The sequence below is a fragment of the Mandrillus leucophaeus genome, unplaced genomic scaffold, assembly GCF_000951045.1.
Source record: "Mandrillus leucophaeus isolate KB7577 unplaced genomic scaffold, Mleu.le_1.0 Scaffold258, whole genome shotgun sequence".
Lineage (NCBI taxonomy): Eukaryota > Metazoa > Chordata > Mammalia > Primates > Cercopithecidae > Mandrillus > Mandrillus leucophaeus.
In genome coordinates, this window is record NW_012102676.1 from 1,486,735 (window position 1) to 1,505,055 (window position 18,321).

The window sequence follows — 18,321 nt, forward strand, 5'->3', positions numbered from 1 at the left end:
ATGGCAGAAGTCATATAATGGACATTTTGATTAACTAAACTAATTCCAGGCTGATAGCCTTCAATAAGAGAGCTTCTACTAGGCCCACCGTAACATAAACGTTCTTCTGAGACACCCAACCTTGCCACTATTAGGTCAAGTGTGCAGTTCAGACCAAAAGACATGTCATCAAGTTTGATTTGAGTAGGGTTTGAATTAGATTTTTTGCTCTTCATTTTCGGGCATCGTATTTAATATTAGTTTTCTAGCAGTTTCATTACTTTAACTCGTATTGTTTGAGTTTAGATTTAACTAAAATTCCATGATGCCCCCAAAATTCTGCAAGACTTTGAGTTGATCAGCAAGATGAGCTCCACTTCATTGCTTCTCTTATTTAACAAACTACCTATTTTAGTTGTATTGTTCCCAGTTAAAAAGTGATCTCATACTTGCTGACACATGTTCAGTGATTACACAAAAAATGTTGATATTTTATCTTTCGTGCATCCAATCTTCTTTTCTCACTCTCTCCTAGAGTTCTGTCCTCCAATTTCTTTGAAGCCACTGTCCATTTGACATGAAAAATGTACTTATAGTCTTGTGGCTAATTATTTCAAGGGGAGGTGAAAAAAAGTCTTGAACATGGCATGATTAACTCCATCTGCTTCAGCTAAAGCAATTGCACACTTCAGAGTTTCTTTGTAATGACAACTTTTCAGCAATTTACTTTTCTTAAACATTGCATTCCATTCTTCCAATGCTGGACTGATTTTTGTATATATCTTCAGAGAATTAACCCTATCTCACAGCATGTTTTAAAGATCATAATTTTTTTTCTGTGAAATTATGTATAACTGAACTGCTTTGTTAGTTTTCACCGAACTATTATCACCTCTTTTGTTCTTGTTTAAGTCTTTAGTTTCCTGGCTCTCTAAATCTCTTTGTGAGTGACTGTCCAATTCAAGACCTGAGGTAAAGAACTGCAATCAGGGATTGAGGCTAGACTGGGGAGTGCTCCTCAGATCATTTACGTATGACTTTCATCTCTGCTAATCAGCCCTTATCAGGAGTGTATCTCCTGTTGCCATCAAACAGGATTCTTGGCAATAAAGCTCTTACGAGTTTTACATCTAATTCCATGGCTGAGATGGATTCTAGATGGGCAATCTAGTAGCTGTGTAAACTTAGACAGGTCATTTAGGCTGCCTTACCCTCAGGTTCCTCATATGTTAATAAGAATAACTAATCCTGGACTATTCTTGGTAGAGTTATTATACAGATTTGTTAGAGATAAGTTATTTAGTGTTCCACATAATGCCTGACATGTAGAAATTGCTTAATAAATGTTAGCTATTATTATTTCTGAAGTTATACACTCTTGAAAAGTCTTTGTGATAACAGTGATTTAGCTTAAATTGTCTTGCATTAGAATGTGAATAAATGCTACATAACGAGAATTTGGCAATGACTTGAAGTAAATAGAACTTTAAAAATATGTATATGACTGTAATTTTTCACTTGTACCCTAAAGTAATTGAGAATAAAAAGAGATAGTATACCAATAATATTATGTATATTTTATGAGTCCTAAGAATTAAAGAGATGGCAAATGCCCATGTTGCAATCCATCTATGTTTTGATGATTTCTCCTACTACATTCTTGTTACATTTTTTGGATTTGTGTATTATCTTCTACACCTAATAATTTAGCAATCAGGTATTACACTCCTGTTACTCCCTCATCTGGGTTTGCTATCATGGGGTGTAACCACCTATACATGGAGATTAATAACTAAATCACAGGTAAATAACTCATTTGATCATTTTATTGTTTGAGAATATTGGAGCACCTGGTGGACTTGGATTTCTCTTTAACAAAAAACATTTCCAGTGTGGCTGGGAGTGCTCTTGGTGAGCCATGTTCAGTTGTCAACCACTGCAGACATTGCCTCACTCAATGGGATGACCGTTCCCAGAGTGTTCCACGTTCTCTTTGACATTTCCTTGACCACCCTAAAATCACAGTGCCTTTCCTGTTTTGCTGCTCATGCCCCTTCCCTATTTATACTTTTTGTAGCATCTCTATGTGACTTAACTTGATATCTATATCTATTTGTTTATTCTTGTTACTCTCTTTCTGTGAGGATACAAGCTCAATGAGGGAAAAAAGTTATAGTCTGTTTTGTTACTGTTATATCCCAAGTGCAAGTACTTAACGCATAATACTTGCTTAATAATTATTAATGAATAGTTGTGAACTGTACAGCGAATATCCTACCCTTTGTTGAAGGAGAAAGATAAACTATGAAGGATTCAATAAAAGAAACAAAACTGTTTTATAATCTGAAATTTCCTCAAGTAAAACTTCAGTGACAAAAGGTTTTTGTCTAGAGTACCAAAGCTCTACTTTGTTCTTCACTTGGTTATTAGTCCTTGAACATTTACATTCTTACTTAAGATCTAAGAGAAGAGCTATGCCTGGCAGTCAACATAACACTCTTCTAAAGTGCATGTGGAGCTGTCCAAGGCCACTCAGCTATCTCTCTGCTATTTTAAGAATTCGTCCCTGCTCTGCCTCCTAAATTTGGCTTTAAATATTCTAACACATATTTGGCTCTCTGTCATCCAGTAATTTGAGTTTACACCCAGAACTCTGTTTTTAAAGAAAGACCATTTTTAATGGGCTTTTTATTCAAAGACTCCACCAGACACTGATTTATAAATTCTTTCCTCTGTCCATGCCAGGCACAGCACATGATTGGCAACTGAAATCCTGCCTTTTTGCATAACCAGGACTCTAGGCCATTGGTCCCAGAATGCACCTAGCAAAGTATCCACTGGTTTATGGGACAGGGAATTAGCTTAAAACATTTTTTTTGGTTCTTAACTTTATTGAAGTGTATTTTACATATCATAAAATTCACCCTTTTCAAATACACAATTTGATGATCACTGGTAACTTTAACGAGAGGTGTAAACATCACATAAATCAGTTTTATAATTGATTTTTAGCCTTCCAATAGGATCACTCCTTATGTACAGTTAATCCCCCTCCCAATTCCCAGCTCAGGCAATAATTAATCTACTTTCCCGCTCTAACAATTTGCCTTTTATGAATATCTCTTATAAATGGGATCATGCACTGCGTGGTATCTTTTGCTTGGCTTGTTTCATGTAGCATCACGTTTGAAGTTCACCCATGACATAACATGTTTCATTTGTTTTTATTACTGAATGCTATTTTATTGTATGAATATGCCACATTTTGTCTCTCCATCCATTTTTGTCTATCTAGTTGATTAGCAGTTTTTCAGGGTTTGGATATGATGAATAAGGTACTATAAACATATGTTTTTGTGTGGAAATACCTTCTCTTTGGTAGGTGCTTAGGAGTGGAATTGCTGGGTCAAAAGGTAATTTTATGTTTATCTTTCTGAGAAACTGTCAAACTATCGTCCAAAGTGGCTGCACCAATTTACATTCCCACCAGGCTTGTTTGTCCACATCCTCACCAATATTTGCATTGTCTGTCTTAATTATTATCACAAGCATTCTAGTAAGCGTGAATGGTATCTTATTGTGGTTTTAGACTGCATTTCTGTGGACAAGGGGATGGGAGTAAGCCAAGTTAAAACATCACCAAGTTCAGTAGTTTTTCCGGAATATAATTGCTCTTCAGAGTATTGTAAGCCTTTGGTTAATTTCTGGAGTTCCAAAAATGTTGATTTTGCTGATATTTTGTTGTGTTTATTGAAGAGAGGATCTACCAAGTTCCTCACTCCACCTTTCTAATAGTCTCACCTTGTCTAAAGTATTATTGTTATGAGTTCTTCTGTTACTTTAACCTTCTAAAGTTTGTCCTTATTCAGAAATTTGTTTAGTCTCTCACTTTATTTTCTTGTTATTTGATATCATGTTGATTTTGCTGATGTTTTGTTGTGTTTATTGAAGAGAGGATCTACCAAGTTCCTCACTCCACCATTTAATGTTTACATTTAACATTTTTTCCTTTTTTTTTCTGAATTGGAGTCTCACTCTGTTGCCCAGCCTGGAATGCAATGGCCTGATCTTGGCAACCTCTACCTCCCAGGCTCAAGGGATTCTCCTGCTTCAGCCTCCCAAGTAGCTGGGACTACAGGCGGGTGCCACCACGCCCGACTAATTTTTTGTATTTTTAGTAGAGATGGAGTTTCACTCTGTCAGCCAGGATGGTCTCAATCTCATGATCTAGTGATCCGCCCGCCTCAGCCCCTCAAAGTGCTGGGATTACAGGCCTGAGCTACCGTGCCTGGCCAAATTTTTTTCTTTAGATATTTATTTTGACAGAAGCTAGCCAATTGTCCAACCATCATAGATTAAATAATACTTCTCTTTTCCAGATGTTCATTATTACTCTTTGTCAGTTATGAGCATTTTTAAAATTTATATTTTTATTTACAATGATACTTTTATACATTTTTAAAAACACATACAGTTTAAGGAAGAAAAAAATAGCCCACTGAAACACAATTCAAATACTACTTATATATTTTATTATTTATCTCTATATCTATGTAAGTTGTTAAAAGTAAGTTTAACCTGGACCTGTAGTCCTAGCACTTTGGGAGGCCGAGCCAGGCAGATCACTTGCAGTCAGGAGTTCAAGACCAGCTTGGCCAACATGATGAAACCCCGTCTCTAAATATACAAAATTAGCTGGGTGTGGTGGTGGGTGCCTGTAGTCCCAACTACTCAGTAAGCTGAGGCAGGAGAATTGCTTGAACCTAGGAGGTGGAGGTTAGAGCGAGCTAATATTGCACCATTGCACCCCAGCCTGGATGACATAGCAAGACTCCATAAAAAAGGAAGTTTAACCTGGGTATAATTTTTACATGATCACATTGACAAATAAGGGCAGAGATATCCATTGATCACATGAAAAACTCTTCAGTTGAATATGGAAAATGCAGTGATAATGATAATGATGATGATGATAATGATAGCATCAGTAATGATAACAAGCACTTATACAGTGTCTACAATGTGCCAAGGTCTGTTCTATGTAACACACATGTATTAATTCATTTAATTTTCATATCAAATCTATGAAGCAGAAACTATTATGATCCATGCTTTACATAGAAATAAATTGAGCCACAGAGGAGTTAAATAACTTTGCCATAGTCACTCAGCTAGAAAATAGTGATGCTGGGCTTGTAAATTTTTTTGCTGTTAAATCCTATTGCTGTCCTTGCTTTACATGATTTATTTAAGCCATAGAGGGGCTAAAAGAGTTGTTCAACCAATAACTGGTGAAATTGTGATTTGGATTTACTCAGATTTCAGAGGCGACAAAGAGTAACTACTGGGGACAGAATATCCACATGCCCCTAATTTTAAGATAGATCATTTGGGAAAGAGAATTTGAGGACAAAGAGATTCCTGTTATCCAGATTACTTGGGGCTTAAGGTACATTCCATATATCCATTCCCTGCCTACTAGCCTGGAGAAGAGAACGGCAGACAGTTCAGATGTACCCAGACAGAAGGATATTGCTTGGTTAACAGGAGTTTGAATTCTAAGATGAGCTATTAAAACATCTCACCCTAGCAGCCATCTGCTTTTGGCAACATTCTGGCTGCAAGGACAGAACCACTCTAAGGTACGAAAGGATGCTGGAAAAAAGGCATTGCTGATACACTTACCAAACACCTATTTGACCATCTTTTTCCTTCTGGATGAACTAGCAGTCCAGGATGACTGATACGATACTTCAGAGTCAAGACACATTGATGGCTCTTAGATTATGACAACTCTGGGCATGCCAGCATAATGTACGTATGGACTATGTCACACATATTGGCCAATTCAGACACATAGGCCTTCTTAGATTACTGTAGGACGACCACCCCAGGCAGAGCACCCATTCTATCCCGTCTCCCTCTTCAGATTCCAAAAAGGCTCTGTTTTTTCTGCCCATGCAGCACACAAAGCAGGAAGGAGGTCAGCTGTGATCCCTCCAAATTGTAATGGACCATCTTCTTTTTTATCTTCTTTTATCTGCATGAAACTTTTATGTTCATTTTCCCAAACTTTATCTGACCATGGTTTTCATGTGATCACTCCAGCCAGTGAATACATGTCTGTTAATTTTAAAATGTTTACATTGACAGGTGACAGTTAGGTAGTGACAGTTTATAAGAATTTTATGTGTTTCTAAGCATTTGTTTACTTTAACTATTGAATGTAAACTTGGAATTTCTTCAACATGTAATGTTAAACATATGCCATGGATTTTGAACTCAATATAATGCATAAAAGTATTTATGAAAATCATATGCAACTCAGAGTGTCAAAGGAATATACTTTGGCAAAATCTGCTTTTGCCTTCTGTAATATGTATTTAATCAGAGAAAATTATGTATTACTTTTACGAGAGTTTGGTTATTGGGCTTATTTAGTGGTGACTAGAGTACAAATTTGTAAATTATATCTGTCATAATATATAGGACTTACTAAATTATACTTTGTTAATAGTACTTCCTAGAATGGTATTATATGAGCTAATTTTTTACAGTAGACATGAGTCATTTATTTTTAACCAGTTATGGTAATATTTTATTAGACTTCAGAATCTGGTAGCAAACTACTGGAGGACTTGTGAATAATAACAGAGAAAAGGAAATTGTTTCCTTTGGCCCATGAGCTAGATTACACTATAAAAGGATAGAATGATTCTGCACATCAAAGTAGGTTCAATGATGTGGCCATTCCTTCCAACATACTTGCCCCCATGAAGATTCCTAATAGGGCTCCAGTGAATTACATTTTGTGCTATTGATTGTATAGGAGAGTCCAATGAAACATAGTTTGAGTCTTCATTTATAATTCGTATCATGTGACATATTTGAATCAGTTTTTTAGAAAGAATTAAGGCAATATTTTCCTCTATCTTTTGTAAGATAGAACACTAAGTAAATTTTCTCAGAAAATCTTCTATTTAATAAATTATTTTAGGGTATTTGTTTTCCCAAATCTTCCAACAAATGTTATCTCTTTTGTGTCAGAGAATTGTTGATGAGCCTTGTGCTGAGGTTTTGTGTGTAAATGGATTTCCTCATCCGTGAATGAAGAGCTTCCTATCCCAGAACTCTGAAGTTCCCCTGGTGGGGCTTGAGTGTCCATCTATCTTGTTCTGCAATCACATTCAATAGAAGTGCTTCAACGGGGTCACATGCCTAACAAGCACTCAGCCCATGAGGCCATGCTATTCAGTGGTAGAACTTCTCTGACTGCTCTGTTCAAAGACCAATGTACTCTGCAGTTTTCCATTGTAACGTGTAATATGCTTAAGATACTGTAAGACATTCTGCTTCTACAGTGCTCCTTTTCCTATCTGACCTATAACATTTTAAGGTTATTACCAATTTTAGGACACATTAGAAGACACTTGTCTCCTCTGCTCTCAGAATTTTTTGTGTCCTAGAGTAAAATTTTCTAAGTGAATATAAAAAGAGAGGAGCTAGCACTTAGCACCCTGTAGTGGAAGCCATTGATGGCTTCCATTGAGTGCACCCGTGGCGCACTCATCTCCAAGATCTAGCAGTCAGTGTTGCTGCCAGCAACTCTCAGAAGCCTCCTTCCTGGATAATTGTTCTGGTCCAAGGTTTCTCACACTCTAGCATGTATCTGAATCACCTGCAGGCTGACTAAAACACAGATGTTTGGGTCGAGATGACAAAATTGAGCATTTTACTCTCTCCCTGATACTTGTAATTGGTAGAAAATAACTCCAGTCAGCTCAACTAGGGACTTGAAAAGGAAGGAGATATAATATGGAGCTGTGGTGGCAGAGGGAGAGAGAAAGGGAGAGAGACAGCAATAAGCACAAATATACCTAGATTCATAATAACTTTTTAGCTCCTGGTTTTAGCACCTCCTCAGACTCAGCAGTACTCGCTACTTGTAAATTCTGTGAGATGGATTGATTTCCACCAGTAAACTCCTCCTTCCACTTCAGCTGACTAAAACTTTTTTCTCACTGCTACCAAATGATCCCTAGCTAACACAATCCTCTGCATCTTACGCAGTGTTCAGTGAGACACAGGTAGACAAGTTTAAAGGATGAATAAACAGATATACAGTTGTAGGTGTCTGCTTTTGTTATTCCTTTAAGATAAAGGAGAAATGGCAAATGGAATTTCAATATTAAAGATGAAGATTGTTTAAAAAAACTGATAGAAAAATTTAAACATCATGGCAGTCTGACTTCAATTAAAGCACGGTTTCTCAAATTCTCTCCCCAGAAGAGCAGTATCTTTCAAGAAATTGGTTCATTTTATCTGGTTTATTTGTGGGCAAAGAGTTGTTTATAATATTTATTTATTATCCTTTTAATATCCAAAGGATCAGTAGTGATGACCCCTCTTTCATTCCTGATATTAGTAATTTGTGTCTTCTCTCTTTTCTTTTGGGGGCAGGGGTATTAACCTGGGTAGAAGTTTATACATTTTACTTATCTTTAAAAAAAAAAAAAAAGCTCTTGGATTCATTGATTTTATGTATTGATCTCTTGTTTTCAAGATCACTGATTTCTGCTCTAATTTTTGTAATTTTGTATCTTCTCCTTACTTTGGATTTAATTTGCTCTTCTTTTTCTAGTTTCCCAATGTGGAAGCTTAGATTTTTTTGAGTTCAGGTCTTTTTTTTTTTCTAATATACACATTCAATGCTATAAGTTTCCTTCTAACTGCTGCTTTCACTGTATCCTACAAATTTTGATTTTTTTCTCCCTTTTAATTTAGTTCAAATATATCTAATTTCTCCTGAGACTTCTTATTTGACTGGTCTGTTATTTAATACTCTGCTTTGTAATCTCCAAATATTTGGGGGATTTCCAGCTATCATTCTGTTGTTTTAGTTTAATTTTGTTGTGAACTGAGACCTTATTTTACATGATTGCTATTCCTTGTATTTTATAGTGCATTATGTGGCCCAGAAAAAAATTAGTGTTTGCCCTAGGAAATATACATTTACAAGTAATCTAAGTTCATTTTCAAGTAACACTGTGCTGCTTCATATGTAGTACAGGTACCTTATAACAAAGCATTCTCAATTACTCCCTCTCATGCCTTGTAATATTGCTGTTATTGATTTCGCTTACTCATAAGCTATAATCACCAAATATATTGTTGCTATTAGAATTTTAAACAAATCCATTTATCAATTAGGAATGGTAAAAGCAAACTATTTTATTTTACCTTTGTTTAATTCCTTTTTTGATGCTATTCCTTCATTTGTATAGGTAGAGTTTCTGACCTATATAATTTAATATTTCTTGCAAGGCAAGTCTACAGGCAACAAATTCCTTCCACTTTTGTCTGAGAAAGTCTTTATTTTTCTTCCAGTTTTTAATGATAATTTTATTCTTTATGGAATTTTTGGTTGGTGCTTTTCTCCTTTCAATACAAAATATTTTACTCCACGTTCTTTTTACTGTCATGATTTCTGTAGAAAAAATCTGATATAATTCCTATCCTTGTTCACCTATAGTTAAGGTGTTTTGGGTTTCCCCATCCTTGGCTCCTATCAAGATATTCCCTTTATCTCTTATTTTCTGCAGTGTGGCCATTATATACCTAGGTATGTATTTTTTGTATTTATCGTACTTGGTGTTCTCTGAGATTCCTCGTGTTGTGTTTTGGTGTCTGTCATTAATTTTGGAAAATTCTTAGCCATTAAGTGCTTCAAATGATTTTTTTCTGTTCCTTTCTCTCTTCTTACAGTATTCCAGTTACATGTTTGTTACACATTTTGTAACTGTCCAACAGTTCTTAGATATTTTGTTTATTTTTTTTCACTTTTTTCTCCTTGCTTTTCAGTTTGGGAAGTTTCTATTGATATGTCTCCAGGTCTCTGATTCTTTCCTCAGCCTCCAGTCTGCCTATCAGGCCCCTGAAAGACTTGTTTTCCTTTTTCTTGCAATATATAATTTTTTATTTTTAGCATATACTTTGTATTATTTCTTAGAATTTCTGTGTCTTCTCTGTTTATGGCATCCATCTTTTCTTATGTGGGGTCTACGTTTTCCGAGAGAGCACTTAGCATATTAATCGTATTTATTTTCTATTTCCAGACTGAAAATTCCAATTTCTACCATCTTTAAATCTAATTGTGATGCTTAATTTGTATGTTTAGATTATATATTTTTTTACCTTTTAGTACGCCTTGTGATTTTGTTGTTGTTGTTGTTCAAAGCCAGAAGTGACATATCAGGTACAAGGAGCTGAAATAAATAGGTCATTAGTATGAAGTTTTGTATTTTCTGGCTGGGGTTAGGCTGTATCTACAGGTGTCAGAGGCTAAAATTTTCCTCCAGTGTCTTTGTTATTGCACCTCCTTTTGTCTTTGGATTTCCTTTTAGACTCTTTCTTAAGTAGGGTCTGAGCTTTGCACTTATTTCAGCTGTAATCCCTTGTTACTATTCAGTAGTCTAGTTGGAAATGTGTGGGAGGAGGGGAAGTGTTCTATACTCCTCTGATTAATATTTTAGTGGGCTTCTGCCCTTGGTCCCTGACCTTCAAAAGTGTTGTCAGCCTTGTTTTCCTCTTTAGGTGAGACAGGAAGGCTAGAGAAGGCTGGAACTGGGTATTTCCCTTCCCCAAGGTCCTTCAGTCTCTGGAAAAACCCAAATTGTTTAAGTTCTGATAAAATAGTTTCCCTTAAGGGCAGGACTTTGTTAGGAAGAACAGAAGACTATGGGGATATTTAAAAATGGTTGTTTTTCCTTTTCCTCTGCCAGAATCGTGATAGTATTTCCTGCAGTCTTCAGGCTGAGAACCTGGTGGGCCCCTGGAGGTAAAAACTCCAGAACCTCCAGAACGTATGACAGCTTCTTCAAGGCTGGTCCCAGGAGGTTTTACCCTTGAGCCAGTCCATGTCAGTCTTCAACAATTTGTCAGTTCCCAGATCCTGTCTTCTGACTGATGCTGTTCCTGCCAAATTGTGACTCTCCGTGTACCTCATTTTCTTCAGGACTGTAATTCTCTGATGGGTTTAAGTAGCATTGTTAACTTTCAATTTGTTCAGCTTTCTTTAGTTTTGAGGATGGGATTGATGAGTTTAAGCTCTTTACATGTTCAACTGAAAGTAAATTTTTTTTTTTTTAATTTGCAAAGTACCAATGATAAAAATTAAAATCATAACAATGTCATTAGTTTTTTCTTTAACGCAAAGGAAGGTTTGCTAAATCAGTTTCCTAATACCTATCCAGAGGTAAGATTTACAACGTTGAACCTGAGCACTTTGCTCCAGAACACAGTTGTGGTTAAGAATCATTCCCCACTCTGTGTTTTTCAGAACCTCCAATATTTTATGTTCCAGAAAATTGTTTACTGCAAAGAACCACCTTTCACCATATGATTCAGATAAGATTTGATGTCCACTATTTATTGTGACTCTCCTAAGACTGACAGATGACCTCCTTGTTAACCTATAACAAGGCCAGATACAAAAGCTCTAAATTCCTATTCTTTGGCTCACCAATGATTAGGTGAAATGTTTGTCCCCTGATATTAACTAGACACGGAGATAAACATTTCTGATTCAGCTGATTGACTGAGACACTCCCTGATTATAAAAATAAGCCCAACTGGATAATTGCCCACCTGTAACTTGTTTATTCCTATTTATAAATGCCAAAGCAAAATCATCCTGCTGAGAAACTCTGATATTCAGATCTAGAGTGTTCTCCCTATTGTGATAGACTGAATAAAACTTTTGTCTTTGACACCCCCTTCTAACAAACTTATACATATTCTCCTTAGCTTTATGAAAAACTTTTTAAAGTCTTTGTTATTTTAATGTGTTGTGAATTGTAATGAACTTTTCTACATTAAACTCTCACTAATAATTTCAAGACATAAGAAGACATTTTGGCATGTAGTCATATTATCCCATGCCCCAAATAATCAATCGCGCATTATTAGTTGCAAGAAACAACCTTTGATTTGACTGTCTATTTGGATAAATCTGTGATATTATAAGGAGGAATTATTTTTCAAAGTATTATTATTTTGATAGCTTTCATGGAAAAATATATTAATAAGAGTGCTTGCTAGTATTTTGACATTTATAGAATTATTCATAATCTTGTTTTGTTATCCAATATAAATCTTAACAGCATATTGGCACAAAGTCTGAAATAAATGCAAATAAACAAAAAATTAAACATCCGAACTAATCACACGTTCTTTCAAGTTGCTCATAAGTGATGCCTCTTGCAATCCTATTTTCTGAGAACTACAGACTTTGATAGTCAAATTCAATTACATCACATCCTTGGCAGTATACATTCTTGTAACAGGATGTTAAAATGGAAACCTTTCTTTTTAGTTTTGGTGGAGACTTCAAATTCCAAGACGAAAACAATAGCAGGCAAGTGCTTTCACATTCCACACTGAGGTGATATACTGCCTATATACGACCAGCAAAGGAAACAGTGCAGAAACAAAAATGAAAACAGTTTCTGGAACTCTGGCTACATATCCTTTTTAGCACAACATTTTTCAGGTTAAAGAGCTAAGAGGATTTTTTTCTTAATATACAGTTGCTGAACTGCTATGGATTTTTTTTGTGTATCTGCTCAAAGAGGCAAAAAATAATGGAGGGTACCCTAGCCTTAACTGAAATCAGCTATGGGATCTTTAATCTAATCATCCAGAGAACTTGAGATATATACTGTATATATACAGATACATATGTATGTATATATATATTATGTGTGTATATATATATCTGTATATCTGTATGTGGATATGCATGTATATACAGATACATATATATGTATCTGTATATCAGTATCTGTATATGAATGTATATATAGATACATTTGTATATATGTATATAAGACATTTTGGCATTAGTCATATTATCATACATATTTAGTCATATTATCATACATACATATATTTGTACATGTACAAATGCATCTATATATTCATGTACATGTACATACATATATATACACATATACATCTATCTCCTGGAGATATATACATACAGCTTCTGAAGTCAGATACAGAGCATACAGGTTCCTGAGTAATCTCTGAGAGAAACAAGAAAGAGAGAGGTAAAGGAGCCATCACAGACTTCCCTGCAATGTGGTTTTTTGTGATGTAGGGATTGTGCCAAGTGAGAAATAACTGGTCAGAGATTGATTTCGACTGTGATGAAGAGGACCATCTGTGGGTTTGATATGACCTCAACCAAAGAGATACATCTTCAGAAATCTAAGACTGAGTGGGAAGGGAAAAATAATACAATTTATTATCCAAGTCAGGGGAGGTGCAGTAGGACTCCATAAAAGAGTCAAATGTAAACGTTTGCTAAAGTAAGATCACAACAGTAACAGACAAGTCATGGTGTTTCTTCACTTTATTCTTCACTTTATTCTTCTTCTCTTTATTCTAATTCTTTTCATGCTAGAGAGGATAGAAACTGGGGGACAAAAAGAAGCAATGGTTACAAAATAGAAATGAAGAAGACACATTCCCTTTTTCATTGCAGGCTCCATATCTGAAAAGGTACAACAAGGAGGGATGGAGAAAGATCACTGACCACAAATAAAATTGGGAGTTTAGACAATTAAATTATCTGGACCTTTTAATTCCTGAACTAAGACTAGACGACAACATGTGGACTGCAGTGGATGTCACCATGGAACAGAAAATAACTAGCCGCATGAGAAAGTTTTGAATGGGCAAAAGGGAAATTGAATACAATTGTTTTTTGCTTGTACCATATGGAGGCATATTCTGTCTATGTACAGTGATAGGAAACTGCTGGTGTTTAACATCATTCAAAAACAGGGCCCATTTTTGAACCATAAATTATCTTCATGACCACACCCATTGCCTTCAACATACAGCCTAAGTCTCATACCTTCTAAAATATCTCCTGTACCTGCTGCAGTTCTCAGTGATCACCAATTCCTTTGACCTCCAAGAACATAAATTTCTTTTCTACCTTGTACTTTGAATTCTGTTTCAACTATCTTATTGTATTTAAAATAATTTTAATGAGCTATAGTTGACATATTTAGTTATCTGTCTATCTATCAATCATCTGTCTATCAATCATCTGATGAGAATTTATCATTACACTCAAGATAATGAGCTCAGACATGATTCCCAAATATTTTCTCATCAGGCTTTGTAATTGTTACCTCTCAACACTCCCCAGCATCCCTCAAACCCAATAAACCACTAATCTGCTTTCAGTCACTATAGATTCATTTTCATTTTCTGAAATGTTATATACAATGGAATCATTCACTGTGAATGCTTTTTCCTCTGACATCTTATATTCAGCATAATTATTTTCATATTTTTCCATGTTGCAGAGTAGAATTTCATTACATAGATATTCTATAACTTATTTATCCATTTATATTTTTGTAATGATCGTGAAATATAAATAAAATCCTAAGCCCTGCAACTGACTGAGTAGACACGTGCTGCCCAAGGAGACTCCAGAAAAACTTTGAAAAATTGAGATTCCTGGTCATGACAAGGTGGGAGGTTGATTACTCTTTGGTATACCTCCTTCCTTGCCAATCTTTACTAGATTATTTCCTAAGAGTTAAACAGAAACTGGCCCTGGAAAAATAAAGAAATGAAACCTCACTCCTTTGCTGATTTCAGCCAACTCTGGACACTGCAGCTGGAATCCCCTCCCTTCTTGTAGTTTCTACACAGCAGCTAACCAGTTTAATAGCGCATTCCTTTCTGATTTTTTATTACTAGCCATGGACTGGCTCTGGCCAGATACAGAGGTTGCCCACAAGACGTCTGTCACATTTTAATGTATACAGCCTAATTTTAATATATTTAAGTGTTAATTCTCCATCATAAAGTGAACATGTGACATGTGTAATATGTATGTTTGCTTACTAGCATATGTGTGTCCCTTGTGAATATTCCTAACTCTTCTTATAACTTGTCGATATGTTTATTTAGCCATCCTGTCCAGTATAAATTCCTGTCTCATCCTTCTTCCATTGAAGTGCCTGCTTTTGATTTCTGCTGGAGGCTATGCTTCCCAGTCTGCAGGGTGGCCAGCCTGCAGGCGGAAACTCTTTATAAGAAACAAAGCTGTCCTCTCCATGATTTTAAGTCTACAAGACTTAAGTTGTTTTCTTTTTATTACCTTTTTTTTTTGAGATGGAGTTTCACTCTTGTGGCCCAGGCTAGAGTGCAATGGCACGATCTCAGCTCACTGAAACCTCCGCCTCCCAGGTTCAAGCGATTCTCTTGCCTTGGCCTCCCTAGTAGCTGAAATTACAGGCACCTGCCACCATGCGTAACTAATTTTTGTATTTTTAATAGAGATGGGGTTTTGCCATGTTGGCCAGGCTGGTCTCGAACCCCTGACCTTGCTTGATCCACCTACCTTGGCCTACCAAAGTACTGGGATTACAGGTGTGAGCCAAGGCACCCAGTCAGTTTTCAAACTGTTATAAATAAAGGTGCTGTAAACGTTGGTGTATGATCTTTATATGAACATCTGTTTTTATTTCTAATGGATAAATGCCTAGAAGTTAAATGGCAGGTTTATAAGGTAATTGCATGTTAAATTTTCTAAGAAATTTCTGAACAGTTTTTTCAATTGGCTGTACAATTTTTATCCACCAGTAGCGTATGAGAGTTTCAGTTATTTAACTCTCTTACCAATACTTGTTATTATCTAATTTAACTATTATCTGAATTATTGTTATTATCCAAATTAAATTTATTAATTCTAGTGAGTCGTAATATCTCATGGTAGTGTTAATTTGAATTTACTTACTCCTGATGTTCCACATCTTTTCATATGCTTATTTGTCATAAATTGCTGGATTACAGCTAATAAAAAAATAAATAAAATGGAATCATAAAAATACTAAATTAGCCCTAAAGAAAAAAAGAAAAGAAAAGAAAGGAAAGGGGAAGAAGAAAAAAAAAAATGGAACAAATAGAAAACAAAGGGTAAGGAAACAGTATTAATTAATAATATCAATAACCACATTACATATAAATGGTCTAAATACTCAAATTAAAAGGCAGATATTACTAGATAAAATAGCAAGAATTGCTTATCACTGCCGTAAGAAACTTACTTTGAGTATATAGATAGCAATGGGGTAAAAATAACTGAATGGGAAAATATATAATAATATTAATGAAAAAATGCTACAATGATTATAATAATTTTAGACAGAGTGGATTTCAGAGATAAAAATATTCAACGAAGCCACTTGAAAACTATTTAACTTCCATCTATAACGTTTATTTTTTCTAGTGTTGATTTATGTTAAAAGAACATTTTAATTTATTGCATTTGACTTGCAAAATACCTCAATTCTTTGTAATTTTAGGAATAAAGTGTAGTTAATTTAAAGAAGAACTTTCAATGTACCCTTTATATAACATTATAATATAACTTTCTTCAGAAGGGTAACAGAAGCACTGAGTCATAGTAAGAATCTTCTTTTTAACTTTGAAAAAAATATATTAAAAGAGCTAACGAAGGCCTCTGCATAATGATGTAGAAGGTCAACTGAGAAAATAACAGTTCAAAATACGTGTATGCCAAGTAACACAGCTTCAAAATACATAAAGAAAACGATGATGGTACTGCAAGAAAAACAGAGAAATTCACACATGTAGAATAAGATTGCATTCTTCCTTAAGTAAGTCAACCAACTAGATTTCATTTATATTTATAAACAATCTATTCAACAACAACAAAGTACATACTCATTTTAAGTACACACAGAACATTTACCATAAAATGTCATATTCTGGGCCATGAAAAAGTTCTCAATATTTCTAGGAAGATCTCAAATTATACAGAGCATGTTATTTGACCAAGATAAAGTTAAATTAACAATCAATAACATTAATATATCAGAAAAATCTTCAAACATCTAGAAACTACAAGACAAACTTCTAAGTAAACTATAGATCAAAGAAGACATAACAAAAGAAATTAGAAAGTTTTTTGAACTGAATAAAAATGAAAACATACCAAAAGTTTAGGTTGTAGCTAAAACTATACTTAAAGGCAAATTTATAACACTAAATACCTATGTTAAAAAAAAGAAAAGGTATCAAATTAGTGATTTAAACTTTTACGTTAAGAAACTAACACAATTTGAAAAAAATCAATCCAAAATACAGAAGAAATGAAATACTAAATGCAAAGTAAAGGTAAAAAGAGAAAACAGAGAAAAATCAATAAAAGGGAAAGCTGCTTCTTTGAGACGACAAATACAATTGATACATTTCTTGTTAGATTGATTTAAAAAAATAAAAATGAAACACAAATTAACAAACTAGGAATGAGAGAGGTGACATCACTAGTAATTTTGCACACATTAGAAGGATAATGAGCAGATATAATACATTTTATGACAAATTTAACAATTTCAATGAAATGAAAAAAATCCTTGAAAGACACAAACCAACAAAGCTCACTCGAAAATAAATATAACTCAAATAGCCTCAACTCTATTAAATAAATTGAGCTTATAGTTAAACTTTTCCACGAAGAAAAATTGTGGATCAGATAGCTTCATGGGAAAATTCCACCAAAATGTCAAGGAAAGAATAATAATTCTGCACAAATTCTTAGAAAATTGAAGAGGACAGAATGCTTTTCAATCCTATGAGGGCATTATGATCCTGATACCCCAGCCAAGCAAGAGAAAACTGGAGATGAAAATCCGTCATGAACATCGACGCAAAAATTTCTAACAAAGTTTTGCCAAATGTTTATATCTCTCTCTCTCTCACACACACACACACACACACACACATTCTCATGACATATGTCATACAGATGTCATGTCTAATATATAATCCCATGACAAAATGGGGCTTTATTCCAGGAATGCCTGCCTGGTTTAAGATTTTCAAGTCAACCAGTGTAATTATTTTCAGTAACAGATGAAAAACGTAATCTGTAGAGCTGGAGAAAAGTATTTGATAAAACACACCATCCGTTTCTAATTAAAGCTCTGAAGAAACGAAGAATAGAAGTGAACTTCCTCAAACTGAGAAGGTGAGTAGTAGGCATTTATGTTATGCTGTTTAAGGTCCAAAACTCTCCTAATGGCCTTCAAAATCAGTTTCTTTACTAATATTTGCAACTGATCTAACCATTTTGTCCAGCACGGCTGGAGATACAGATTGTTACATATGTGAGACGTGAATATGAATAGTGGCCCCGGGGAAACTTCTTGTTGAATGTCTCTTCGATATTTCATGCTTGCCTCAATTCTCTTTCTCTTTCTGTATCTAATCCTTTGTCTTTAAATAATA